This window comes from Lepisma saccharinum, chromosome 17, assembly GCF_977018435.1.
Source record: "Lepisma saccharinum chromosome 17, izLepSacc3.1, whole genome shotgun sequence".
NCBI lineage: Eukaryota > Metazoa > Arthropoda > Insecta > Zygentoma > Lepismatidae > Lepisma > Lepisma saccharinum.
This window is the reverse complement of record NC_139245.1, coordinates 28780867-28789775: the sequence shown is the minus strand read 5'-3', so window position 1 is coordinate 28789775 and position 8909 is coordinate 28780867.

Sequence of the window (8909 nt, the reverse complement as noted above, 5' to 3'; positions counted from 1 at the left end):
TATATATATATATATATAGAAAACCATGGTTTCGGGCTTGTCCCCCCACCTCAAAAAAATCCTGGGTCCGGACCTGGCCCGTACTGTATCTTTGCACTGCTAATAAAGAAAACGTAGCGCCTCTCAAAATAAAATCGAAAGTACGCACATTTCGCTGTATTTTTCACTTATCGCTCAGCCTTGTCTTGGTGACAGAAGCAAGGTTTTATCATTTTTCATGGTGTGGTAGTCACGTCGTCGCCTTGTAATCAAAGACTCCCGGGTTCGATACCCGGTGGAGGCACAAGGTGGTTCGGATCCCACTTTAAACTGTAGGCCCAGTCTTGATTAGCCTATCTGTGCATATAGGGGACTTAAAACGTCAGTTAATTTTTATTGGCCAAAGAATATTTTTTTTGTATACACAGACAACTTAAGAGGGATAGATATTTGTTCAATACTTTATTTGCGTTACGGTAGTCTCGGAATATTATTTTATTTCATTTTCTCATAATTTTGATAGGCCAGCAGGTGTTCCTCAAATTCCACGTAGGACTGACGATCACTAAATGAGCTTTCAGACCGGAGTGACAAGCGACACGTGTCACTTGGAAACAAATCTTCAGAAATTAATGCAACCTTTCGTACCGAACTTCCCTTCGTGCATGCGCGCCGACTACGTGGGTGCTCCGGGGCTCGAGCACCCACATAAATAATCTTGTGGGTGCGCCGCACCCACAAGATTTTTATTTTGATAAAAACAAAATAAAGTAAATATTTCTCACTTACCATTATCAAAAAATAATAAGCAATTAAAACATTGAGATGGAAGTTTAAATTTCTAGCCTCTAAACCATAATCGTTTCAAATGTGTTTGTGCAAAGGCAACCAAGCAACACGTTCCCCCCTTCCTTGCCTGTCTCTGGCCAAGTCAAAGGCAGTCCCCACAATAACAATGGAAGTATATTGACATTACCAAAATTGCAAACAAATTCATAAGTGCGAATGACGTAAGAAGGAATGTATTTTATATTGAAAGTTAAAATGTTTGATTATCTTTATTATTATTTGGTACACAAAGTTAGTCATTTTGTAGTTTCTGTTCACAACAAAATCCTTGCATAGTTCTTTCTGCAATACAATTAAAATGATTTGCATTTATGAAGATTTTTTCATTTTGATTTGTATGAATGTGGTATTTTCTTTTAGTAACGTGCTGATAATATCATTGCCTCTTGCAATGATTGCGCATGTAAGTTGTTTAAAGTATACAATACTTGATAATAAGAGATCTAACGGCCATTGATATGCACCCACAGAAATTTTGGAAAGTCGGCGCCCTTGCCTTCGTGTAACTCGTTCCGGGTGGTTTTCTGAATGTTGTGCATCCTGACGTCTCGGTCTGGTGGGCGAGTGTGCTTTTCTACAAACTGGAGAGATAGCAGTTAGCACAAAAGCTTGCAGCTTTTCGAAGCCAGTTTGGATACGGCAAGCTTGATGCAAGTTTATCACGCGGTAACTAGTTGGCTTGAGTCAAGCTTACAGCTTGCCATTATATGCTTTCAGCAAGCTTGTTCACATTACATGAAAAGCTTGACGCTAGATGACAGTGCCAAACAAGTGTTATTTATTTATTGAGAAAATTCCAGATACAGCACAGTTGGCCATTTTACACTGAAATTGTCAACAATGAAAATGCAAAGATAATAATAATAATAAGCAAGAAAATAATAAAAGTAACAAAATAACAGAAAAGTGAATAGCAAATTAACAAAAAATAAGTAAAAGATGGCACTATTTGATTATTTACAAACATTTCTTCCAATAGATGACCGAAAGGCAAACTCGGAGGAAAACATATCGATTCTTGATGATAGATCATTCAGGCAAGTCTGTAAAAGATAGATCTTTTTGAATTTCAAGTCTAGGTTTTTCTGTATAAAATAATCTTGTATAGCGAGTTGAGCGCATAGGTACTCTAAAGTGGGATTCCTCAAGAAGTGTGTTGCAGCGGATTTTGCCATTAACAATTTTGTATAAATAACTGAAATCATTTTGCAAACGTCGCTGGCCCGACCCTGTGGCCGAGTGGTTAGCACATCGCGCTGCGACGCCAAGGGTCCCGGGTTCGAATCCCGGTCGGGCTTGGTTGTTTGTGAATGTCCATTCATCAATTTCATCCATTCATCACTCATCCCCATCTTCGCAAATTAGCCAAGAGGCACAAAACGCGAAGTAAAATAAACTACATCAATCAATCAATCAATTTTGCAAACGTCGCTGATAAGCAGTTTGTCAGTTTAGAAAAGACAAGAGATGCGGAGATGAATAATTGCGTAATGGGGGAACCCTGTATCGAACTATGGCTAGGAAGAAGTGAAAGACTGAATCGATTCTAGAGAGATGAGTGGGACATGCCATGGACCAGACGGGAGAGCAGTATTCTATTATTGGGGAAATGAATGATTTGAAGTACAAGGTGAGATGTCACTAGTTTCAGTGAAACGGTACAGTAAACCTAAGAGACGCATGGCCTTTTAAGTGGTGCCTAAAATTTGTTCCTCAAATGTGAGCTTTTGGTCGAAAACAAATATAAGTTTTCACAGCATATTGAAGGATATGCTTTGACGTAATTAGTGAAAAGTTGTATTTTAATACTCTTCGAAAGATGAGTGAACATCAAAGCTACAATGAAGACAAGCAAGCGTAGAGTAGTGAATAAAAGTGAATCTCCAACATTTTGAGGCCGGACTATGTATCAGGACTATGAATCCTCTCCCAACAGGTGGAATGTGTGGACTATCGGTTAGTTCATACGAACTCTCCAGCCTAACTATTGCCTATTTTGGGGGGAGCAGGAAAAAGGTTTTATAAGACCTTGTCTTGACTCATCTCACCCAATAGGTCGATCATGAGAATTTGCAACTTCTTCTTAAATTGACAAGATCTATGCACGATCTGTTGTTACAAATATGAGCTTTCCAGCATTCAGATTCTGAAATTTCCAATCTCGATCCTTTAGCATTATCTTACTTAGCATTCTCACCCTTCCCTTCCCATCCCCCTCCATCATATCGAAATGTGGGGAAATGTTTTGGACAAGTGCCATAATTGCTCTCCGTTTTATTCCCTATTACCCGTCTTTTATTACCATACATTCTTTTTCTCCGCTGTCACATGCAAGTTGTCTGCAGTATCCAGTCGATTAGTTTTTTCCCTTTAGGGAAACTGCCGATGGAACCTCTTAGAGATAGACTTCAGAGTTTTGGCTGGTAACGTTTCTAATGTTTTCACACGCTTTATTCCTCTATTGTAATTCCTCGTCTTCAGTCGTAAGGGAGCGGACACAGTGACATGGGGCTTTCTTGATAGCGCGGTAGCTAACGTTGTCGACTTGTAATCAAGAGCTCCGAAATTCAATTCCCGGTGGAGACGCATTACTTAGTGTTAAGATTCCAGTTCAAACTGTAGCTCCAGTCCCGATTAACAAACCTGTGCATAGACTGGACTTAAAAGAAATTTTGGACCAAATGTAATTTTCTTTCCAACATTTAGTTATTTTTAAGTGTTAAGAACTATCTTATGCGATGTATTCTCTCTTAAGACAATCCTGTGTTTTTTAAAGGTCAGTAAAGTAATAACGCCCACCAATTATATACTATTATTTTCGTTTATGCATTGGTGGTTTTAGAGAAGACTCTCTCTGATCCTTCTCGCATTGCCGAATCATCGGCGCTCTCGCCTTTGTTGCGAGCGGTCCTGGGTTCGATCCAGCACCTTGAGTGCAATTGGGGAGCTGCTTGAAAAGAGGAAGCAGCCGGCTCCGGTGTAGAAAGCGAGAAAACAACGGCAATGGGACTTGATACGTCGACCAGGCGTCACCCAATAACAAGCCGCCTGGTCTACCTTGCCCCTCAAATTGTTGTTGTGTCATAGTTATTATTTTTTTTTTTTTAGGCTTGGTTTTTGATCTTTACCTCCTCTAGAATAAACTGAATGAATATAAATAATAATTTGTACGAGTATTTCTATTGTGCTTATTTTAGGTCGCTTCTCCACATTTATAAGTTAGTCGCGACGTCGAAGATGAATGATGAACTGGTGGAATAGAAAAGACACATCCAGAGTGTGAACCTATGACCTCTGGTGTCATTGTGTGCGAGCATGGTGATGGGTAGTTTTGGTATTGACTTTACAAGTTCATTCATTCCAACTGTGGAGTTTGCGGACTTATTAACATTGCCTCGAACGAAATGAAACTTTAAATACTCCACTGACCTCAGACGAGACATAGCCTTCTCTTTTGGACGTTTTCCCTCCCGAATGCAGTTTGAGTCAGGTGAATAGGGTGGATGTTCAAAACATTCTCCTTGACGATACTACTCCGTCGTGCAGCGTGAAGACGAGCGCTGTCATGCACGAGGCGGCTGTTCCTAACAACATGTCAAGCCTTTATTCCATCGAGAAATTTAAAGCAGAGAAGTTCACTTTCTGGATGACAATGCTACGGGTTATGACCTAACATTCTCGTTCAATCTGCAAACATATGGTTTTCACTTACTTTTCGTTCAATCTGCAAACATATGGTTTTCACTTACTACGCTACAGTGATTGGACTACGCATGATTTTTACCTTCGTCTTCATCTGTAGCCTCAAAGACTTGTGCGCATGCGCCTTCAGCGAGCTGTTCTCCCAATACAAACCTCGTTCCTGGATCAGGCAGCGCATCCACAGCCAGGCTGAAGCTGGACATCCTGAAATCATTAAAGCAGAAAATATTAAAAACGCTCCAGTTAGCGAAGTACATTTTTTTTTTTGCGAGAAAGTAAAAGGTCACCTATAAGAGCTTCAGGATGCATGTCACCCGACACATTTTAGTTTTCGCTTTCCTTTTAATCTGTTAATTTAGTCCTCATTATAGTCCATGATGCATAACTTTATTCTCTTCACGTCTGAACACGTAATAGTGCACGTGCGAGTCCAGTAGACAATCAGCTTCAGACATCTCTCACTAGGGCCCAGCCGATTGTTTTTTTTTTTCATTGGCGCGTTTTCTAGTGGAGGGAAAATTTGGCGGGAAAGCAGGAGATTATATGTATGTATCACAGACTGTAGTCACAAGGGTATAACATTGACTTAAGCATTGTCAAACTTGTTTTCTAGTCGTTTCATTTCATGTCTAGTCTAGGGATGGCCAGATCCGGATCCCGGCGGATCCGAAATCCGGATCCGGTTGGTTCCGGATCCTAAGAATCCGGATCCTAAAATTTTTCGGATCCGGAATTTTCAGATCCGGATCTAAAACTTTCGGATCCGGATCCGTTTTGTCATCCCACATGCGCTTCTTTGGAAAGTAAGAATGTGCTTATAACATATTGTTACCTGCTAATATACATATATATATATATATATATATATATACTATATAATATACATACATACACATATATATATAGTGTGTGTGCGCGCGTGCGCGATTTGTAATTAATTAATACACTTACAAGGGAGGTCTAAGTCTCCCCCTCCGATCTCCATGAAATTTGGCAGGTGTATGAAGGGGCCCAAAGGAAGAAGTACGTGTTTTTGTGTTTCAGCTAAAAAACTGTTTTAGGGGGCAACCCCCTCCCCCTCAAATGTCAAGATGAGGAGAAATTGAAGTGGGGATCTGACCCTGAAACCACGTAAATATGGCATAGGAAGAAACAGGGGGCATAGGACCTCTCTATACACCTGCCAAATTTCATGGAAATCGGAGGGGGACACTTAGATAACCTCCCTTGTTAGTCTTGCACTTTGTAATTATACCGGGTCGTCCATTTATAAGGATATTATGGAATATCGCATGCAGAATACATCCAATCGAAAAATTGCACAGAATAAAAGTTTGATACTATTGAGGGGTAAGTCAATGCCTCAAAAATTTCGTCGCCGCCAGCAACCCCTCAAGGGGGAGGGGGGTAAATTCGAAATTTCAAATGGAACACCCCCATTCATTTTACATATTTGGATTCCGTGTTGAAAGAGAATATTTTTTTGTTTGAAAAATTTTGTAAAAAAATGAAATTGTTCCTTGAAACCAAAGAGTTGGAACAAATTAATATTATTTATTGTTACACAAAAACATAAATTGCAAACAATTTTCTTTTGCCGAATTCTTTGCACACATTTTTTGAATAAAATTCATTTATGCAATCTTCTCAACGGAAACCAAAACCGTTATTACATAAAGGGAACAAAATGAATGTGAAACTACCAAATGTTTATAAATGTTCGAAGTTTGCAATTTTTTTACAAAATTTTTGAAACAAAAAATTCTTCTTTTTCAACACGGAATCCAAATATGTAAAATGAATGGGGGTGTTCCATTTGAAATTTCAAATTTACTCCCCCCCCCCCTTGAGGGGTTGCTGGCGGCGACGAAATTTTTGCGGCATTGGCTTACCTCCTCAATAGTATCAAACTTTTATTCTGTGCAATTTTTCGATTGGATGCATTCTGCAAGCGATATTCCATACTATCATTATAAATGGACCACCCGGTATAACACTGCATATATTATAATGTTTTATTTTAATTTTTAAAACTGTAACTGTAGAACAATTGTATATTTTTTGTATAATATTTCTATCTTGTTAAATGTGTTAAAGGTTTCATCCTGGAAGGGAATGTCTCACATTTATGTGTGTTTCCATTTCCAATACATTCGAATGAATACATATTCGTTTCAATGGCATTTACAAAATCACCTCTGACATTTTATGTTAAACAAGTATGATTATTTTTGTGCACGAGTGTGTTAGCCGATGCGTAGCAAAGTATTTTAGGAACAACACTTGAAAAAAATTATTGTAGGACTAACTAATGAAAAATTTCTTTGTAATCGAAGATCATAATACCTTTTAAGATGTGGTAATATTATAATGGGATTGAGATACGAAACTCTCGGATCCGGATCCGGATCAAGATCCGAAACTTTCGGACCCGGATCCGGAATTTTCGGTTCCGGAACTTTCGGATCCGGATCCAGATCCGGAATTTTCGGATCCGGATCCAGATCCGTAACTTTTGGATCCGGATCCGGAATTTTCGGTTCCGGAACTTTCGGATCCGGATCCAGATCCGGAATTTTCGGATCCGGATCAAGATCCGAAACTTTCGGACCCGGATCCGGAATTTTCGGTTCCGGAACTTTCGGATCCGGATCCAGATCCGGAATTTTCGGATCCGGATCAAGATCCGAAACTTTCGGACCCGGATCCGGAATTTTCGGTTCCGGAACTTTCGGATCCGGATCCAGATCCGGAATTTTCGGATCCGGATCCAGATCCGTAACTTTTGAATCCGGATCCGGAATTTTCGGTTCCGGAACTTTCGGATCCGGATCCAGATCCGGAATTTTCGGATCCGGATCAAGATCCGAAACTTTCGGACCCGGATCCGGAATTTTCGGTTCCGGAACTTTCGGATCCGGATCCAGATCCGGAATTTTCGGATCCGGATCCAGATCCGTAACTTTTGGATCCGGATCCGGAATTTTCGGTTCCGGAACTTTCGGATCCGGATCCAGATCCGGAATTTTCGGATCCGGATCCAGATCCGTAACTTTTGAATCCGGATCCGGAATTTTCGGTTCCGGAACTTTCGGATCCGGATCCAGATCCGGAATTTTCGGATCCGGATCAAGATCCGAAACTTTCGGACCCGGATCCGGAATTTTCGGTTCCGGAACTTTCGGATCCGGATCCAGATCCGGAATTTTCGGATCCGGATCCAGATCCGTAACTTTTGAATCCGGATCCGGAATTTTCGGTTCCGGAACTTTCGGATCCGGATCCAGATCCGGAATTTTCGGATCCGGATCAAGATCCGAAACTTTCGGACCCGGATCCGGAATTTTCGGTTCCGGAACTTTCGGATCCGGATCCAGATCCGGAATTTTCGGATCCGGATCCAGATCCGTAACTTTTGAATCCGGATCCGGAATTTTCGGTTCCGGAACTTTCGGATCCGTATCCAGATCCGGAATTTTCGGATCCGGATCAAGATCCGAAACTTTCGGACCCGGATCCGGAATTTTCGGTTCCGGAACTTTCGGATCCGGATCCAGATCCGGAATTTTCGGATCCGGATCAAGATCCGAAACTTTCGGACCCGGATCCGGAATTTTCGGTTCCGGAACTTTCGGATCCGGATCCAGATCCGGAATTTTCGGATCCGGATCCAGATCCGTAACTTTTGGATCCGGATCCGGAATTTTCGGTTCCGGAACTTTCGGATCCGGATCCAGATCCGGAATTTTCGGATCCGGATCCAGATCCGTAACTTTTGAATCCGGATCCGGAATTTTCGGTTCCGGAACTTTCGGATCCGGATCCAGATCCGGAATTTTCGGATCCGGATCAAGATCCGAAACTTTCGGACCCGGATCCGGAATTTTCGGTTCCGGAACTTTCGGATCCGGATCCAGATCCGGAATTTTCGGATCCGGATCCAGATCCGTAACTTTTGGATCCGGATCCGGAATTTTCGGTTCCGGAACTTTCGGATCCGGATCCAGATCCGGAATTTTCGGATCCGGATCAAGATCCGAAACTTTTGGATCCGGATCCGGAATTTTCGGTTCCGGAACTTTCGGATCCGGATCCAGATCCGGAATTTTCGGATCCGGATCAAGATCCGAAACTTTCGGACCCGGATCCGGAATTTTCGGTTCCGGAACTTTCGATCCGGATCCAGATCCGGAATTTTCGGATCCGGATCCAGATCCGTAACTTTTGGATCCGGATCCGGAATTTTCGGTTCCGGAACTTTCGGATCCGGATCCAGATCCGGAATTTTCGGATCCGGATCCAGATCCGTAACTTTTGAATCCGGATCCGGAATTTTCGGTTCCGGAACTTTCGGATCCGGATCCAGATCCGGAATTTTC